General features: G+C 36.3%; 1 long non-coding RNA gene across 1 annotated transcript in view; it reads left to right on the forward strand.

Annotated features, from left to right (window-relative positions):
- The first annotated feature begins 990 nt into the window (after window positions 1-990).
- Window positions 991-19,656, forward strand: part of LOC129659067 (uncharacterized) — an 89,597-nt gene continuing 70,931 nt past the window's right edge. The window contains exon 1 of the long non-coding RNA XR_008717776.1: window positions 991-1,064. This is a non-coding gene — a long non-coding RNA (uncharacterized LOC129659067). The remainder of the gene's footprint in view (window positions 1,065-19,656) is intronic.

A 19,656-nucleotide genomic window follows, 5' to 3' on the forward strand; every position in this document is an offset into this window, starting at 1 on the left:
TTTTTTCATAATTATTACATATGTGGCTAAGAAAATAAGGGAAATTAGACTTTCCACAAAATTTGGACAGAAAAAAATGTTAGAAAAATTTTCATGGTAATGTGTTAATTTTTTGCTCTTATCTATTAAGATCTTCCTTTACCTGTCTTAGACTCAGTTCAGTTCAGTCGCTCAGTCGTGTCCAACTCTGCGACCCCATGAATCACAGCACACCAGGCCTCCCTGTCCATCACGAACTCCCGGAGTTCACTCAAACTCATGTCCATTAAGTTGGTGATGCCATCCAGCCATCTCATCCTCTGTCGTCCCCTTCTTCTCCTGCCCCCAATCCCTCCCAGCATCAGGGTCTTTTCCAATGAGTCAGCTCTTCGCATAAGGTGGCCAAAGTATTGGAGTTTCAGCTTCAGCATTAGTCCTTCCAGTGAACACCCAGGACTAATCTCCTTTAGGTTGGACTGGTTGGATCTCCTTGCAGTCCAAGGGAACTCTCAAGAGTCTTCTCCAACACCACAGTTCAAGAGCATCAATTCTTCGGTGCTCAGCTTTCTTCACAGTCCAACTCTCACATCCATACATGACCACTGGAAAAACCAGAGCCTTGACTAGATGGACCTTTGTTGGCAAATAATGTCTCTGCTTTTGACTATGCTGTCTAGGTTGGTCATAACTTTCCTTCCAAGGAGTAAGTGTCTTTTAACTTCATGGCTACAATCACCATTTGAAGTGATTTTGGAGCCCCCCAAAATAAAGTCTGATACTGTTTCCACTGTTTCCCCATCTATCTGCCATGAAGTGATGGGACCAGATGCCATGATTTTCATTTTCTGAATGTTGAGCTTTAAGCCACCTTTTTCACTCTCCTCTTTCACTTTCATCAAGAGGCTTTTGAGTTCCTCTTCACTTTCTGCCATAAGGGTGGTGTCATCTGCATATCTGAGGTTATTGATATTTCTCCCGGCAATCTTGATTCCAGCTTGTGCTTCTTGTCTTAGGATACTTCCACTGTAAATCAGGATGAACAGACTGATTCACACTGATGTCCTGGTGGCTAAGAAGCTTAAATGGTCAGTAGTGTCTTTTTTTTTTTCGAGTGTAAATGAAAAACACACAAGCCTAAACAAGTGACTTATTTTTTCCTGCGGAAATTATGTGTCACTGAGCAAGTAGGGTGGGCTTTTTACTAACTTTAGGGGTGAAAGATGAAGAGCAACATGCTACCTCCTGTGACTTTGGCCAGGGTTATCATAATGCAATGGAATGAGTTAGATAAACCTGATAATAATGACTATATATTCTCAGGTAGAATCTTCTTTGTGAAGTCTAATTTTACAGCCACTTAAAGTGTTCATGGAACATAATCTCTTAAACAGTCATTGTCATTGCTAAGTAGAGAACGTCATCCAGATATTCTGTGCAGATACAAATGGGATCATATTCAGGGGGGTTATTAAATAATATTTTATTGAATACCCATTTCATAGACTATTCCCCATTTCTCAAAACATGTTATGCCTAAAGTAGTCATCAAAATACAAGGATTTTATATTTTGTGTGATTGAGACTGGTGGCCTGACAATGAAACCAGAGCCTGATTTGCCACCACTTAATTTCTCTATGCCTCTTAATTCCTTATGTGTAACATAAAATGCTAACATAATATCTGGAGTTTTTAATATAAGCAGCTTAACTGGTTCTTCACTCAAATTCTTACACGGAAGACCAGGCAAAGTGACTTTGATTACAGCAGTGGTGGGAACCCAAGACCTCATGTTCTTTGCAGGTCTGACAGGTGGAATACAAGTGATTTAAAAATTTTAATTATGTTCATTTTGATATTTGGCAAAACTAATACAATTATGTAAAGTTTAAAAAATAAAATGAAATAAAAAAAAAAGATATTCATCTAATATATACTTAAAAGTCCGCTCTTATTACTGAGATTAAAGCTGGCCTGAGATTAAAAAAAAAAACATTTTTAATTATGTCATTGCTAAAAATGGATGTATGTGTGTATATTTGCCCCTTTTCAGATTTTATGCCATCACCTAGTTGAGAATCTATTTTTCCTAGAATCATTCTCCTTTATTCACGCAGCCCATGGACTACAGGGAAGGGTCCCAAGGGGAAAAAAGATCCCACGAAAGTCCACTGGATGACACAGGGGGCACATGTTCTTCATTGCCCCCCTCTCTAAACCTAAAAACTCATTACTAGATATCCAAGGACCCTGAGTCCAGAGATGTCAAGTCATGGGCAGACCTGGGTACTGCTTCAACTCTGTCTGCTTTGAACTTAAAATTGAAGTGAGATAGTGCACACAGCCCACTACTGTTGAGTCAAGTTCATCAGAAAAGAGAAGTGTCAATAATTTATTATTTCGAATTGCATAGTTAGTTACTAGTCTAATACTGGTCTGGATGATATATAAGCTAAGATATAAGTGTTACTCTAATATTCCTGCATAGTCTTCATCACTCAGTCATGTTCAACTCGAGACCCCATGGACTGTAGTCCACCAGGCTCCTCTGTCTGTGGGATTTTCCAGGCAAGAATGCTGGAGTGGGTTGCCACTCCCTTCTCCAGGGGATCTTCCTGACCCAGAAGTTGAACGCGGGTCTCCTGAATTGCAGGCAGATTCTTTACTGTGTGAGCCACCAGGGAAGCCCAATATTCCTGAATACATGTACTGGTATTTTTGACAGAAATTGAGTTTATGTACTTTTTCAGATTTTGAGTTGCCTGACTCACTCTTGTCACCTTGATGTAAGTTTTCCATTTTTTTTCTCCCTCTAAGAATATGCAGGGTATTTCACATAAGTGTATTCCTCCTTTATCACATCAGCAGCTTTGCTTTCTGTGGTTTCAGGTACCCACACTTAAATAAGGTCAACTGAGGGTAACTGAAACTGTGCAAAGCAAAATCTTGAAAAACGGGGGACTACTTAGGGTTTGGTGCTATCCGTGGTTTCAGGCACAAGCTGAAGGTGATGGAATGTATCCCCCACACCCGTGGGTAAAGGAGGGATTACTGCACTTGGGTTCATTTATTATGCTTCAGTGCCTTGTCACCATGAGTAAATATTGCTGTCATTGTCATACTTGTGTTCATACTATAAATTCCAAAGAGTTGATTGACCCTTGAATATCACAGAGGGGTTACAGCCACGGATCCTGTGCACAGTAGAAAATCTAGGTTGTAACTATACAATCAGTCCTACTTATCTGTGGTCCTGTATGCATGGATTCAACCAATCAGCCATTGTGGTTTGGGCAGTAATTTAGCTTTTATTGAAAAAAATCTGCATAAAATTGGAACCATGAAGTTTAAATCTTCCCCCCCTCCCAAAGGTTAATTGTAGTTTTATTCATTCAAGCAGTGCAGGAACAAGGCATTATGTCAGACATGCACTGGATACAAAAGAGAAAAGTTCAGGTTACTCAGCACATTCTATTCAACAGCTCTTTCACTTATGTTCATCTTCAAAAAAGTGTGGTTTGTCCCCACTTTTCTCTCAAATGTAGCTATTTGTAGCAGGTAAAAAGTTTTTATTGCTTACCTGATTTTCTTAATAATGCAGTTTCTTTTTAGAAACCATATGTATCATTTCACATGCAAATTTTACTATAATTCCTCTGTGGAAAGTTTATAATCATTTTATAGATACATGTCTTAGAGTATCTACAACATAGTTACCAGTAATGAGGTAATGGATGAAATACAATAGATTGAAATACAATAGATTACAATAGATGAAAATATCTGGTGTTTTGTGAAGGTGGCTTATTAAAAGAAGAAAGAATAATAGTTGCTAAATAGAATGATATTCAACATAGGAGCCAAAATGTATATTCTATTCTGTTAATGTTTTATTTTGTGTTAGTCGCTCAGTCCTGTCCAACTCTTTGTGACCCTGTGGACTGTAGCCCGCCAGGCTGTTCTGCCCATGGAATTCTCCAGGGAAAATTACTGGAGTGGGTAGCCATGCTCTTCTCCAGAGAATCTTCCCAACCCAGGGATCAAACCCAGGTCTCCCAAATTGCAGGCAGATTCTTTACCATCTGAGTTTCCAGGGAAGCCCTATTGTTTTATTTTACATATTATTAAAACGAAAAAGAAGAAATACATAGATACTTGAAGATGGTTTGGAGATAAACAAATGAGGAAAATGAGGTCCTGAGAGGGATAATAGTTGTGCAGTGTATTACACAACTATTCTAGAACAACAAAAAAATATTTTTTTGTTTTTTTCCTATCTTGTTTATAAGATATAAATTATTTATACATACAAACATATCAACAGTGTTAATAACAGAATATTGCAGCTTCTTACATGTTAAAATTTTATTTGCTAATTTTAGATTAAACTTCCTTCTTTATTGTTTCATCTTAAGAAATAGACAAAACATCGATGTCTCTAGTAATTTATTGCTTGCTTAAAGTACTGAAGTTTAGAGAACAAAGGGGCAGAAAAGAAGACTAATTATTGGGACTTAACATCAAGAACACAAAATAAAAAATGTGTTTTAAGATATCACTAATCACATACTTCTCTTGAATCTGTAGGGAGATCAGCTGTATCCTGTCAGTTCATAGATCATAAATTCTATTCCTTTTGTAGAATTCAGAATGTATCTATACGTGGGCTTTCTTTGAAAAAAAATAAGAATATAATTTTTCTGTTTCTTCCTTGCTATCATATCTACAGAGTGTTTCTAGAATGAACGTATAAGCACTATGCCTTTGCACAGTGTTGGCAACGTGGTGGTAAGAATTAAGGCTGAGCTACATGAAGTGTCTCCAATAAGTAGTTCAGAAAATTAAAGAAAGTTCCCAAAGAATCTGTAATTATTCCCATGTGTGAATAGAGCTACAGTCCCTGGGAGACTCCACCTAGAAAAGGCATCGCCCAGAGGTAGAATTTCCTGGGATGTGAGCTATGAAACTTTAAAACAGTTTCAGATTGCAGGAGTGTATGCTTGTCCCATAATGAATTTATCTTATAGTTTATCCCATGTGTCACTGGATCTCTACACAAAAGATTTTTAAAAATGTATTTGTTGGTTAATTTATGGATGAGTATTTAAAACAAATGTTTCTTTTACTAGTTTATATAATAAACAATTGAAAAAAGTACATGCAAAGATTTTAATAACATCTTTCGGTATGTTACTTGACAATTCCAGAAATTGTTTGAAATTTTCTCTAGAGAATTTATTATTTACAATATGTAAGAATTTACTTACTATAAGTAAATTAAAACTTTTTCTACAGAATGATTTGTCTTTATTTAAACTTGGTATCATCATTCAAGAAAGTAATTTGCTTTTGTCTGTAATTAGCTTCCTAAATATCCAAAAATATAAATTTTGGTTTATTTTTATTCTATGAAATTGTGTATAATTTATATAATTTATTTAAATCAGAATCATTATTTTGAATTAATAAATTCACTATCTCCAGTAGAAATTCAAGTGCCCTTGTTCATTAAGAAATGCATAATAAGAGAATATCCAAAATAGACATTGCATTACTGTGTGGACAAAGTCAAGTTCACCAAAATCTGTGCAATTAAGATAGAAGATTAAACAAATAGACTCTCTAAAATAATAATTAGTTAATGATTACATATTGCGAAGCATATTGGTATAAGTATGCCAAGTTGTTTAATAGGAACTAATTCTACTATAATGATTTTTGTTTTCATTATGGTTGTTTTCATTCATAATTTAAATTAAATATCATGTTCAAATAGCCTAATAAACAATGAAAATTCCCCAGTAATAAAAATGGATACTAGATCATATTAAATGTTAACAAATGTTTACAGATAAACGTACGACTTTAAACATCAAGCAAAATGACATTAACTGTTGGACAAAGTTTCAGTATTTTTAAACATAAAAGGTAAGATTGAGAACTTGGAAAACACAAAACCTAATTTTTTAAAAAAGCCTAATAACGTCAAGACAACATGTCCTGCTTGCTGCTGCTGTTCTATAACTCATTAAGAGTATTTATATAGTAGTGTCATCTCCTATTATTTGGGAAGCAGAAATCTTTTTATTTAAAAACAATCATTATGACTTACTTTTAAAAAGGCTAAGAAGGATTTTTCAAACAAATGCTCCAATATTTAAATAGACAGTTATTCTTAGGACCAAATGTTATTTTGTAGAAAAACTCTACACTGAAGTCCTTATTACAAAAAAAAAAAAAGTGAGTTTAAATATGCTTAAAAAAATATCAGGCCTCAGTGAGTGATCTGTTGCAAGAGAAATTTAAAAAGGAGAAGAAGAAAGAAACTTGCATCCTTTTACTGACATTGTTTTTCAAGGTCTGTTTTTCTATTCTGGTGATGACCCATTACCTCCATCTGAGATCCTTCTGCAGCACTTTTATTTTTTAAACCATTTTTCCAAATAAGTCAGAGGCCAGAGAGACATAAGGAAATAACTTGCCGAGTGGGCTCTAATATGCTCTGTTTTACTGCACAGTCGTTATTCCAGATGATAAACTGGGTCCGTGATGCTGGGAAAGATTGAAGGCAGAGGAGGAGATGGTTGGATGGCGTCACTGACTTAATGGACATGAGTTTGAGCACGCTTCAGGAGATGGTGAAGGACAGGGAAGCTTGGCATACTGCAGTCCATGGGGTCGCAAAGAGTTGGACACAACTAAGCAACTGAACAAAAACAACAAAATTAGGTCCAGGGGATCAGAAGTACAGATTAGGGAGAATTAGCAGAGTCTCACTTCCCTGTATGATTTAGCTTCCAGAACTCATTTCATGAAGTTTAAATAAAATGCACTTTTCCATACAGCATTAATCTAAAATGTTGTGCGTAACACTTGTGAAAATAATTGGAGACTGTCAGTCACAAAGGAAATAACCTATTTTTCTAACTGGATTTTTTTCCACCATTTGTCACTTCCTATTAGTTTTACAGAAGTTTCATGACCACAGCAAAATTCTTCTATGAAAACCAAAAATATTATTTCTCTCAGATTTTTAGATAAAAAAACAACTATTAAATAACATTTAAATAGAATTACTATTTAGGATGATATTTTAATATAAAAAGTATTTTCTTAAGTTAACTTGAAAAGGCATTGCACTTGGGGAGAAATAAAAGACCCTCCATATGAAAAATACATTTTTTACAAAGAAATTCTCAATCATACAAGCAAAATAAAAATCTTCAGAGGTTAAGCTTTCATCTGACAGACAGACCAGCTGAATAAATGCTTCTCAGTCAGCCTTGAAAGACAACCTGACAATAATAGGCAGAAATGCATTTAGTTCTTTAGATCATATTTAAACCGTGTGTAGGCTCCTTGCATTTGCTAGCTGTGCAACACAGCTGGGAAGGAACCCAAAGCACTTTTTTTCTGGAGAATTGCTTTCTTTTTCCAGGGTATTTTGACTGACAGCTTTATGTAAAAGTAAGTTATAAAAAAAATTATGTATATTGGGATTGTTTTTTCCAATGTCAGACCACTTAAACTAGAAGTGGGCTGTGTAAGCTCATTATACTTTTCATTTAAGAATAACTTACAGAAAGTTTACATATTTTAAAAAGATAATTTCCTTAAAACTGAGACCTTGTCTTGTATCTTTGTTGTATTAGTAAGATGGTAGTATAAAGGCTAATTTAACAATTATTTTGATTAAGAATGTCTATTTTATTGTATTTAAGCTGCTTTGATACATTTCCTTCTCAGCCTTAATTCTCACAGATACACCATACACACCAATACACACCATACACACACAATATTAGCCCACTAACACAGAATTTCAGCTGCTATTTTAAAATGGCATATCTTAGGTATATTGAAAGGTTAGTTAAATTATAATGAAAATATGAACACTAATAGAGGAAAATAATTCAGGAAAATACACATAAATAGATGCCTGAATTGACACTGAAGTTCCTTGAATCACCATTTAATCAGTAGCCTGTGCATGCTAAGTCTCTTCAGTCATGTTGTGTCCCACTCTATGACCCCATGGTTTCTTTGTCCAAGGGATTCTCCAAGCAAGAATACTGGGGCTGCCATGCCCTTCTCCAGGGGATCTTCCAGACCCAGGGACTGAACTGGTATCTCTTAGGTCTCTTGCATTGGCAGGCTGGTTCTTTACTGCAAGCACCACCTGGGAAGCCCAATCAGTAGCCTAATACCATCCAAATTCTCTGTCTCTGAAAAGAAAAATGTCACATGCTTCTGTGAGTAACCCAAAGAGTTATATTTCCATTTCCAGAGACAGCTCTTAAGTGTTCAGTCCCATAAACAATGTTCTTGAATAGTTTAGCATACAAGACCTGGAAAATGCAGAGCTATGTAAAATCTGCAACCATATATTTATATTTTAAGCAAAATACTCATCTGAAACAGTAAGTCAGAAAATTGCCATATCATTTCTGAGTAATTTATGTTGAGGTTTCCATTTTAAAAAGATTATGTACGTACAATATTTTGAAGGGTATGTGTCAGCAGATAATAGGGAGAGTCTAAGAGGACCCATCCTCACAGGCCTCGATTCTTGATGAAGACACAAAAAAGAATCTGAGGCCTTACCCATAGCAGAAATAAGTTTATTGAAGAAAACAGAAAGAACACCTCAAAGGAGAAGAGGGCAAACCAATAAAGGCACTGCCTGAAATGATGAGGGATAGGGTTTTTCAAGTCAGGGCTTTTGTGTATTCAGCAAGGTAGGTGTGGACTGACGTTTTTGATTGACAGTTGCAAGTTACATAACAGGCTCTATTGTGCGTGTCTTCCCCATACTCGAGGACACAGCTGTGCATTAAGGAAGCATGTGGTGGGGTAGGAGAAGTCCCTGTGGTTAGTTTGTGTCCACTGTGCCCTGGGGCACATAGGCTGGGTGGAGTTGGAAAAGTTTCTGTGGTTATTTTGTAGCATATCTGTGAACTCTTCCTCAGCCTTACCAGGCCTGTCAGCTGGGGTTTAGAGTTTAGCTTGAAACTTTTTCAGCTAGACCACCCCTCTGTTGCTCATGCCGAACTTTCTACCTAACAGTACATTTTATATGAGGAAAAACCTTAACCTTATGTAAATCCACTGCAGGGGTCCCCAACCCTTGGGCCACCTACAGGTGTGGGACTTGTTAGGAATGGGGTGTGCAGTGTGAGGTGAGTGGCAGGGGACGAAAAGGTTGGGGACCGCTGCAAAGCACTAGACAAATTTAGTAGAATGGAAAACTAAAATTATTTATATGCCAAAGACAGCTTAGGAACAATGCTTTGGGAACGCTTTTTTATATTTTTTTTGGAGGACCACTCAGAATTTGGAATCAGATAGACATAACTGACTCCTGATATTACCACCACTAGCTTTACTGACTGGGGATTTGGAATTAAATAACTTATTTTCTTAATCAAAAAAATGGAGGAAACTCAATTAAAGAATCATAACAAGAACTAATTAAGTTGTGTGTAGCACTTGACAGGTGCCTGATTACAAGCCAGCAAAATGCTTCCCTTTCCATTTTTGCCCCTGGCCATTTTCTCCTCTTCTCTGTGTCCTGGAGATTACATATCTCCATCGGACTTACATTTGACTGATTTTTTTTTCTTTTTTGGTCTTATCTCTGCATCTGTTAGAATGTTAGCTCTATTGTGAGGGGAAGGGGGAACTTGTCTGTTTAGTGCACTGCTGAAGCCCCAGAGCACAGAGCAGGCTGGTAGCTGGTAATCAGTTGAATAAATGGAAACCCACATGGTTATCATAACTACAGTGATATGTTGAAAGTAATGAGAATGACCTGAAATGAGAGGTTATTATAATGCTAGGTCATCTCACAAATATGCTTGAAATGAAGGGCCCGTGCTAGGGAAGTAAATGAACATAAGGTGAAATTTGGAATGCATCCCTTGCTACAGTGTGTGACTTGTTACTACTACTCTCCTTCTCTCTCTCAGTCGTAGTGGAAATAGTTTCTTCTCAGGATAGTTGTAAAGATAAAGAGTGGTAATATGAAGGACTTAGCACAGACCGTGATATCGGAAAATGTTTATCTTATAGAATATATTAAGGTGATATGGAATAGTAAAAAAACAAATAAAAATAGTAAAAAAAAAGTTGAAAAAAAGTATTAATCACCGAATCAGTTCTTCAGAAGTGACCAATGTCAAGTATGTCCACATCCTCCTAGGAATTATATAAATTTTAAATACATATATGTGTGTGTGTATCTATATATATATGGATATATATATGTGTGTATATATATAAAGTGCGTGTGTGTATATATATATGTGTGTGTATATATATATAAAGTTATAGACATATATATAGTTATAAAGTTATAAACATATATAAAGTTATATACATATAACTTGTCAGTTTATAATGCACACACAAATATATGTATGTGGCCCCGCGGTAAAAGAACTCGCCCACAATGCAGGAATTGTGGAAGGAGGTCCAGGCTTGATTCCTGGGTTGGGAGGGTCCTCTGAAGAAGGACATAGCAACCCACTCCAGTATTCTTCCCTGCAAAGTCTCATGGACAGCCAGCCCATGGGGTCACAAAAGAGTCAGACACAAATTAGTGACTAAACAACAACGGATTGAAGTATATACTGAGTCACACTTTTTGCAACTTGTTTCTTTAATATGAAGTGCCTTGGAGATATTCTCATATCATGGATAGTGTTAACTCTTTTTTTTTTTATCCATTATTGAAAAGTAGTCCATAATAAATGTAGAATGTCTTTTAAATGACCATTATCATGTTTAATGTAACTTTTGTTTTTTCTAGTTCTCTGATCTTACAAAAATAATGCTAAAAATTTGTGTCTATGCAGTTTTGTTTGTGTACTTGAGCACTAGTAAACACCAGAAAGTAAAGTTTTTGGGTTGAAAATATATAAATTTTTTTGGTATAGAGAGTTTTTACCAAATTTCAGTTAAAACAGATAAAAGCAATGTTTGAAAATGCCTATCTCCATACATAACTCACACTGGTTTATACTGAACTTTGTTTTTAACAAGTATGTATTTTATTGTTAAGTATTTAATTGAGTGACGTTTAACCTATTTTCTTAACTGTATTGGCATTTACAGTTTTAAATATTAGTGATAATAATTTTGTTCATCTTTTTTCCCCTCTGTAGGTTTTACCCTTCCTTATTAATTAGTAAGGAAATAGCCAGTCTAATTAATTTGACAGTTAAAAAATGTTTGGACTATTTAAATTTATTTTTAGTATTTTTAAATTACTGAAAAATTTTAACTTTTATGCCATTAACTTTCACAGGGATTCCTTTTAAGTATTGTGTCATGTTTTGAAAGGCCTTCTCAAAGAATATGAAAAATAATAAACAAGCTTTCTTCTTCCATTTGTATATTTTCAAAAGAATCCTTTAAAACAGGATTTCTAGAGAACCTCATTCATGGAGTTTATCATTTGTGAAGTAAAGGAGGAAGAATAAAGTGTAGTAATTGTAAGTAAAAAGTAAGTGTTAGTTGCTCAATTGTGTCTGACTCTTTTGTAACCCCATGGACTGCAGCTAGTCAAGCTCCTCTGGCTGTGAAATTCTCCAGGCAGGAATATTGGAGTGGGTTGCTATTCTGTTTTCAAGGGGATCTTCCCAACCCAGGATCAAACCTGGCTTTCCCACATTGCAGACAGATTCTTTGCTGTCTGGGTCACCAGGGAAGCCCAGAACACAGATGACAGATGCATATTAAGAGTTTTATAAAAGGAATCTCATGGTCCATGTTCTGACCACAGCTCTGTTAATAATAACAGGTTTTGTAAACTGGCAGTATACAGTTATACTCCTGATTTCCTTTCTTGTCAAAGAGAATAACTATACTGGCTGCCTACATCCTTAAACTGAATATCAAATCATATGGTAGATTTAAATTTTAAAATGTGAAGCTATATGTGGATTCTATGTAGCTATAAAAATTTGTAGAGATTTGCTTCTTTACAGTTCAGCAAATGAAAAGACTTTTAATATCATATGCATTGCAATTCTAGGTTGTATGTGTAAGCAAATGTCTATAACTTATAATGATGATACAGTAATAGCATTGATTTGTATTGGAGACTTACTGTCTGCCAGTTGTCCAAATAAATGTCTCACATTTATCCATATATTTATCCATAAATATCTCCATATGTTATCTGATTGACCTATCATATCACCTTACTATATTCTTTAGACAACTAGTTGAGGTCACACAGCTAATATGTGCCAAAACAAGGATTAAACCCAGATATACTGACTGAGAAGCCTATATCCTTTTTGGAAAGAAAAAAATATATACATATACACACATACATATAAATGAGTTCTTGATCAGGATCTAGGCTTACATATTCAAGACATTTGTACAGATTGAATAACAATTTTAAATATGCTATTATTAGAAAATAAATACAGCAAACATGGAATGAACAATGACAATATTCTTTAAGTGGCAAGTAATAGAATTATTTTGAGATTAAAACAAAATTCATTCTAAAGATCTGTAACACATACATTGTACACATACACTGTAAAGTATCTCAAAATATTAGTTACCAATGTAAGACCATAAAGTAAAAATATACTTTATCACTTTAATCCTTGGGGTAACTAATCATGGAGATTTACTCACACATGTTTATGCACATACATAACACAGATGACTGTGTGTCTGTGTATATGCATAAAAGACCTTCTATTTTTTAACTACTGCCTTTTTCATTTATAGAAATATTAAACCAGTGGCAGGTTATATCTGCTTTATATGGTGAAGAGGAGCTTTATCTGCAGGGATTAAAAATAAACACAAATGTGCATAATTTAGAAAGAGGATATTGAATACAAAAGACAAAGCAGGATATGATAATGCCAGTGAAAGCCTGAGTGATTAAAATAGAGGTTTCTAATACCATCTTTAAAAGAAAATTTAAAGGACACCCTTAAAGATAAAATGTAGAATATCAGTGTCATTAGAGTTAAACCATATAGTTTAATGAATCAAACCGTAGGATGAAAGTAAATGTATTGCATTAAAGATGTAAAATAAACTTACCCAAATGTTTTATAGAAGTCGTGGTAAGAGCTGTGTGTAAAAGACAGATTAAAAAGGAAGCACATCTTTATATGTAGATAGTTCTCATGTGGGCAGGGCCAGATCAGTATGTAAATTTACTGGGCCTGCTGAAAGTGTTGGCAGACCTAGACTTCTCTTAAACTTTTGCAAAGCTGACTTAACTCTCTAAGAGAAGAGGGGGAGAAGTCATTTTTATGATCTAGTCTTTATACAAGGCTTCCCTGGTGGCTCAGATGGTAAAGAATCTGCCTGCAGTGCAGGAGACGGGTTCGATCCCTGGGTCAGGAAGATCCCCTGGAAAAGGGAATGGCAACCCACTCCAGTATTCTTGCCTGGAAAATCCCATGGACAGAGGACCTGGAGGGCTACAGTCCATTGGATCGCAAAGAGCTGGACACCACTGAGTGACTGATACCTTCACTTCACTTCAATCTTTATACACATCCATATGTAAACTAACACTCACGTATATATCGTTGTATATACATGCAAACTTGTGTGAATGCAGTTTACGTTTTTGTGTGTTGCACCTTGTACTTTGATCATTTGCTTCAAAATTTTTATATGTAAAGGAAATGTTTGTCTTGACTGACAAGTTAAGTTTCTGGTGCTCTAGGCAGCCTCTCTGACTGTTCCCATTTGGAGCTTCACTGCTGCCAGCTGAAGTTGAGGGTTGTCCTCAGTAATTTGCATCCAGTGACTTTGGAATAAAGAGGCTTCTTTTTTGAGCCAATATGTAACTTCTTTCTCTTCCTTATATTGTACCCATTTGTCTGGAGCTTCTGAAATATATGAAATATGCAAAAATAAAATATGGAAAAGAAGTACTTAGTGTTTTTCTGTATTGACTTTCCCACATTGGAATTCTGTAAATTACTACCCAAAATATTTTTTAATATTTTATGTTTTTCTGATGGGACTTAAACATTTTACATTTACATACAGTTAAAATATCTTATTTTGGTATACAGTTTGATGCGTTTTAAAGCATTCATAGAAAAGGTTCTTGTAACCTTCTCTGCAAACAGCATGCAGAAAATTGGCAGCACCGGTGTACTTTCCTTGTACCATCAGCCACCCACTCGCCCCAGTGCTAACCTGGTATGTGGCTGATCAGTTCTCTGTGCCTTGCTTTTTGCCTTTTGTAGAATGTCATACACTAACTAAAGAGCCTCTTGATGAAAGTGTAAGAGGAGAGTGAAAAAGTTGGCTTAAAACTCAACATTCAGAAAACTAAGATCATGGCATCCAGTCCATCACTTCATGGCAAGTAGATGAGAAACAATGGAAACAGTGACAGACTTTATTGGGGGGGGGGGGCTCCAAAATCACTACAGATGGTGACTGCAGAGATGACACTGAAAGACGCTTGCTGCTTGGAAGAAAAGTTATGACCAACCTAGACAGCATATTAAAAAGCAGACATTACTTTGCCAACAAAGGTCCGTCTAGTCAAAGCTATGGTTTTTCCAGTGGTCATGTATAGATGTGAGAGTTGGATTACAAAGAAAGCTGAGTGCTGAAGATGGGAGGAAACTCTTGAGAGTCTCTTGGACTGAAAGGAGATCCAACCAGTCCATCCAAAAGGAAATCAGTTTAGTTCAGTTCAGTCACCCAGTCATGTCCAACTCTTTGCAACCCCAAGGACTGCAGCATGCCAGGCCTCCCTGTCCATCACCAACTCCCAGAGTTTACCCAAACTCATGTCCATTGAGTCAGTGATGCCATCCAACTATCTCATCTTCTGTTGTCCCCTTTTCCTCCCACTTTCAATCCAAGCATCAGGGTCTTTTCCGATGACTCAGTTCTTCACATCAGGTGGCCAAAGTACTGGAGTTTCAACTTCAGCATCAGTCCTTCCAATGAATATACAGGACTGATTTCTTTTAGGATGGACTGGTTGGATCTCCTTGCAGTCCAAGGGACTCTCAAGAGTCTTCTCCAACACCACAGTTCAAAAGCATCAATTCTTCGGTGCTCAGCTTTCTTTGTAGTCCAAAACTCACATCCATACATAACTCTGGGGAAACCATAGCTTTGACTAGATGGACCTTTGTTGGCAAAGTAATGTCTCTACTTTTTAATGTGCTATCTAGGTTGGTCATAACTTTCGGTCCTGAATATTCATTGGAAGGACTGGTGCTGAAACTCCAATATTTTGGCCACCTAATGCGAAGAACTGACTCATTGGAAAAGACCCTGATCCTGGGAAAGATTGAAGGTGGGAGGAGAAGGGAACGACAGAGGATGAGATGGTTGGATAGCATCACCAACTCGATGGACATGAATTTGAGTAAGCTCTGGGAGTTGGTGATGGGCAGGGAAGCCTGGTGTCCTGCAGTCCACGGGGTTGCAAAGAGTTGGACATAACTGAGCAACTGAACTGAAGTGAACTGAGAATGTCATACAAGTGGATATTGTCATACAATATGTGGCCTTTTGAGAATGAGATTTTTCACTTAGCATAACACATTTGAAGTGTACTCATGTTGTTGAGTGTATCAGCATTTTCTTTCTTTGCTGAGTACTGTTTCATTGTGTAGTTAAACCACAGTTGGTTTATGCACACAATAAAAAAGAACATATTTGTACATATATTCTTTTTTAGATTCTTGTCCATTATATATTTTTACAAGATACTGAGTATAGTTCCCTGTGCTATATAGTAGGTCCCTATGGTTATCTATTTTATTTATAATAGTGTATATGTTTTAATCCCAAATTCCTAATTTGTTCCTTCCCCTTTGGTAAGCATAAGTTTGTTTTCTGAGTCTGTAAATCTATTTCAGTTTTGTAAATAAGTTCATTTGTGTCAATTTTTCATATTTCACACATAAGCAATGTCAGGTGAAGCTTGTCTTTCTCTTGTCTGACTTACTTCACTTAGTATTATAATCTCTAGGTCCATCTGCTGCTACTGCTAAGTCGCTTCAGTCGTGTCCAACTCTGGATTCTCTAGGCAAGAACACTGGAGTGGGTTGCCATTTCCTCCTCCAATGCATGAAAGTGAAAAGTGAAAGTGAAGTCGCTCAGTTGTGCCTGACTCTTAGCGACCCCATGGACTGCAGCCTACCAGGCTCCTCCGTCCATGGCAGGAGGAGCATTTTCATTTCCTCCGTCCATTTTCTAGGTAAGAGTACTGGAGTGGGTTGCCATTGCCTTCTCTGTCCATCTTCTTCTAGGTCCATCTATGTTGCTGCAAATGGCATTATTTCATACCACGTGTTCTTTATGCATTCATATGTTGATGGACATTTAGGCTGCTTACATGTCTTGCTATTGTAAATAATGCTGCTAAGAATATTAGGATGCTTGTGTCTTTTTAATTATAGTTTTCTCTGGGTATAACCCCAGCAATGGGGTCACTGGATATATGACAATCTATTTTTTTTTAAGGAAACTCCATATTGTTCTCCACAATGGCTGCATTAATTTACATTTCCACCAACAGTGTAGGAATTTTTCTCCACACCTTCTTCAGCATTTATTATTTTTGATGATGGACATTCTAACTGGTATGAGCCGATGCCTCACTGAAGTTTTGATTTGCATTTCTCTGAGAATTAGTGATATTGAGCATCTTTTCATCTGCCTGTTGGCCATCTATTTGTCGTCTTTGGAAAACTGTCTATTTAGATATTATGCCTATTTTTTGATTGGGTGTTTTGTTTTGTTTTGTTTTTTGATATTGAATTGCATGAGCTGTTTGTGTATTTTGGAAATTAATCCCCTGTCAGTTACATCATTTGCAGATATAGTCTCCCATTCATAGGTTGTCTTTTTGTTTTGTTTATGGTTTATTTTGCTGTGCAACAGGTTTTACATTAATAAGATCACAATTATTTTTGGTTTTATTTTCATTACTCTAGGAGGTGTATCTAAAAGGTGTTGCTGTGATGTATGTCACAATATTCTGCCTATGTTTCCCTGTAGGAGTTTAATTGGATCCAGTATTATATTTAGGTATTAAGGCATTTTGACTTTATTTTTGTATATGATGTTAAAAAGTGTTCTAATTTCATTATTTTATACATAGCTGTCCAGTTTTCCCAGTACTGTTTACTATAGAGATGATCTTTTCTTCATTGTATATTCTTACTGCATTTTTTGTAGATTAATTTACCATTAATTGGATGGGTTTCTTACTGGGCTTTGTATTCTGTTTCATTGATCTAAGTATCTGTTTTTGTGCCAATACCATACTGTTTTGATGACTATAGCTTTTCAGTATTGTCTAAAGTCAGAGAGTCTGACTCCTCCATCTCTATTATTCTTTCTTAAGAGTGCTTTTGCTATTTTGGGGTCTTTTTGTATTTCCATACAATTTTTTTTTAAATTACTGTTTCTGTGGAAAATACCATTGATGATTTGATACGGATTGCACTGAATCTCTAGACTGCCTTGGATAGTACAGTCATTTTAACAATATTAATTCTTCCAATTTAAGAACAAGGGATATCTTTCTGGTTGTGTCATCTTCAGTTTGTTTCATCAGAGTTGTATTGTTTTCCAAGTGCAGGTCTTTTGCCTCTTTAGCTACATTTATTTGTAGACATTTGTTCTTTGTGATCTTATGGTAAATAGGATTATTTCCTTAATTTACCTTTCTGTTATTTTGTTGTTACTATAGAGAAATGCAACAAATTTCTGTATATTAATTTTGTAAACTGTAATTTTATCAAATTCATTGATGCAGATGGACATGATACTGTAGATAGAAAATCCTAAAGTTGCCACCAGAAAAATACTAAACTGAGGAATATTATGTTCATGGGTAGATTAAGTGTATTACAGTGATTTTTGTTAAAAGGTCAGTAAATAGAGGCAAGCAAAATAGCAGCAGCCAACAGTACTTTTGAAAAACTGCAATTGGTATTCTTTTTTTTTTTTTGCAATTGGTATTCTTAAGTAAAAGAAACTCATGGTCATAAAACTCAGAGAAATACTGAACAGTAAATCTTTCTTCTTGGAGATTTATAGCACACTGAGAACTTGAAAAACATTCCAAAAAAAATCAGTTTAATATCACTAACCAGAAGTTGATCAAATTTTTTATCATAGAGCTAAAAAGAGTAAAAATAATAATAACCTGTCACACATGGCTGGGTAGGGTATACAACTAAAGGATATAGTAGCTGTTGGGCTTAGGTTTGCTGCATATTCTGCTGGTGTGCCAAAAGGAAAGGCCCTAACTGCTCATACATGGGCTTTTTCTTGGGCTTATGTTTTCAGTGGTGAACCTGCGAGAATGAGATAATGTCTTACTCTCTGCCCCAAAACCATCAGAGGCATTGCTTACTGCTTGCTGTGAAAGTGGTGGATCCCTCAAATTTAGGCTTCATGAGCTGCAGTACGTCTCACTATGTGCACCGCATCCATTTGACCCTGTTATATCTCCCCTGTGAGACATAAGGTCCAAGGATGTGATAGCAAGTAGGCTGATACTTATGGTTTTTACAGCTGTAACAAAAATTTTTGTCTTTGTCCCAGGAGTATCATATGTCTTCTGCCAACATCCATATATAGTTTAGACCAACTTATTAGCTTGTAACTAGGGTAACTTCTAAAGATGATGCTGTGAAAGTGCTGCACTCAATATGCCAGCAAATTTGGAAAACTCAGCAGTGGCCACGGGACTGGAAAAGGTCAGTTTTCATTCCAATCCCAAAGAAAGGCAATGCCAAAGAATGCTCAAACTACCGCACAGTTGCACTCATCTCACATGCTAGTAAAGTAATGCTCAAAATTCTCAAAGCCAGGCTTCAGCAATACGTGAACTGTGAACTTCCTGATGTGCAAGCTGGTTTTAGAAAAGGCAGAGGAACCAGAGATCAAATTGCCAACATCCACTGGATCATCAAAAAAGCAAGAGAGTTCCAGAAAAACATCTATTTCTGCTTTCTTGACTATGCCAAAGCCTTTGACTGTGTGGATCACAGTAAACTGTGGAAAATTCTGAAAGAGATGGGAATACCAGATCACCTCATCTGCCTCTTGAGAAATCTGTATACAGATCAGGAAGCAACAGTTAGAACTGGACATGGAACAACAGACTGGTTCCAAATAGGAAAAGGAGGACGTCAAGGCTGTATATTGTCACCCTGATTATTTAACTTATATGCAGAGTACATCATGAGAAACGCTGGACTGGAAGAAGCACAAGCTGGAATCAGGATTGCTGGGAGAAATATCAGTCACCTCAGATATGCAGATGACACCACCCTTATGGCAGAAAGTGAAGAGGAACCAAAAAGCCTCTTGATGAAAGTGAAAGTGGAGAGTGAAAAAGTTGGCTTAAAGCTCAACATTCAGAAAAGGAAGATCATGACATCTGGTCCCATCACTTCATGGGAAATAGATGGGGAAACAGTGGAAACAGTGTCAGACTTTGTTTTTCTGGGCTCCAAAATCACTGCAGATGGTGACTGCAGCCATGAAATTAAAAGACGCTTACTCCTTGGAAGGAAAGTGATGACCAACCTAGATAGCATATTCAAAAGCAGAGACATTACTTTGCCAACAAAGGTCCGTCTAGTCAAGGCTATGGTTTTTCCTGTGGTCATGTATGGATGTGAGAG

This window comes from Bubalus kerabau, chromosome 8 (assembly GCF_029407905.1).
Source record: "Bubalus kerabau isolate K-KA32 ecotype Philippines breed swamp buffalo chromosome 8, PCC_UOA_SB_1v2, whole genome shotgun sequence".
In the NCBI taxonomy this organism is placed as follows: domain Eukaryota; kingdom Metazoa; phylum Chordata; class Mammalia; order Artiodactyla; family Bovidae; genus Bubalus; species Bubalus kerabau.